The following is a 1,489-nucleotide window of genomic DNA, read 5'->3' as shown; positions in this document are numbered from 1 at the left end:
AACCTCCGCCTCCCAGGTTCAAGTGATTCTCTTGCCTCAACCTCCTGAGTAGCTGGGATTACAGCTGCCTGCCACCACACCCGGCTAATCTTTGCATTTTAATTTATTTTATTTATTTATTTGAGACAGAGTCTTGCTCTGTCGCCTAAGCTGTAGTGCAATGGCGTGATCTCGGCTCATTGCAACCTCCACCTCCCAGGTTCAAGCAATTCTCCCGCCTCAGCCTCCCGAGTAGCTGGGACTACAGGGGTGCGCCACTACGCCCCATTAACTTTTGTATTTTTAGTAAGATGGGGTTTTGCCATGTTGGTCTGGCTGGTCCCCAACTCCTGACCTCAGGTAACGCGCCCACTTTGGCCTCCCAAAATGCTGGGATTACAGCCATGAGCCACCACGCCCGGCCTAGTTTTTGTATTTTTAGTAGAGACAGGATTTCGCCATGTTGGACAGGCTGGTCTCCAACTCCTGACCACAAGGGATCTGCCGCCTCGACCTTCCAAAGTGCTGGGATCACACAGTGGGTGGGAGCCACCGTGCCGAGCCTAATTTATATCATTATTGGTGGTTTTAGCAATTAATCATTTCAAATAATTAGATATTAATAATAAAACCAGTGACTAGCACATTGCAGTACATGGGCCTCTGGCTCATGACCTATTTTTGTAAAAGCTTTTAAACTAAAAATCTATTTTTTTTATATTTTTAAAACACTGTAAAAAAAAAAAAAAGAATACGTGAAAAAGACCTTATGTGGCTCACAAAGCCTAAAATATTTATTTGCACAAAAAAAAAATCTGCTGACTCTTGATCCAACTTGAAATTTAAACTATGATAAAAATTTTGACCTTAAAACAACTCTGAATGGTAAGCAAGGCAAGGACATCATCACACTTTACAAATGGAAAACATAACCTGGAAGGTTAAAGTGCGCATTTGACCATCACAGGCATTTGACTGATGATTTGGACGCAAGTTCTCTTTCTACTTCATTATGCTGACAGCAATTTATGTAGGTTAGCCTATCTGAATTTATTTAATGCTCAATGAAAGTGTGTGAACTGATAACATCCTCAAAGACCACACAGGCTAATAGTTTTCAATTTTTTTTCTCCTAGGACTGAAGAATCCTACGAAAACAAAGAAAATCTGACAGAAATTCCCAGTGTGTAAAAAAGATGAAAGTATGCTAGCCAGGCTGAAGCTGGGAAGGAGGACTCCTGGAGTCAGACCAGCTCCTTACTTCTATCCTAGAGGTGACAGAAGAATGCTACTCTATAGAACTCTAGGGAACTAGGTTATGAAAGCAACTAGTTTAGATTGATCTGTTTATTTACCCTCACCACTCCCCAAAAGAGAGAGAGAGAACTCAAGAGAGATAGTAAATATTATTGTTTAAATTTAAAGTAAAATAGCTTATTGTTGAATTTACAGTGTTCTTACAGACATCTTCGCACCCCAATATACTAGCACGAGTTCAAAAGAATGACAT

General features: G+C 40.6%; 1 protein-coding gene across 1 annotated transcript in view; it reads right to left on the bottom strand.

Annotated features, from left to right (window-relative positions):
• The window catches only part of LOC105553178 (chromosome unknown open reading frame, human C1orf27), a 49,661-nt gene that overhangs the window by 2,537 nt on the left and 45,635 nt on the right, over nt 1–1,489 (bottom strand). The gene's annotated exons all lie outside the window — the stretch shown is intronic.

The sequence above is a fragment of the Mandrillus leucophaeus genome, unplaced genomic scaffold, assembly GCF_000951045.1.
Source record: "Mandrillus leucophaeus isolate KB7577 unplaced genomic scaffold, Mleu.le_1.0 Scaffold584, whole genome shotgun sequence".
NCBI classification, from domain to species: Eukaryota; Metazoa; Chordata; class Mammalia; order Primates; family Cercopithecidae; genus Mandrillus; species Mandrillus leucophaeus.
The sequence above is the reverse complement of the archived record's forward strand: the minus strand, read 5'-3'. Positions and strand labels throughout refer to the sequence as shown.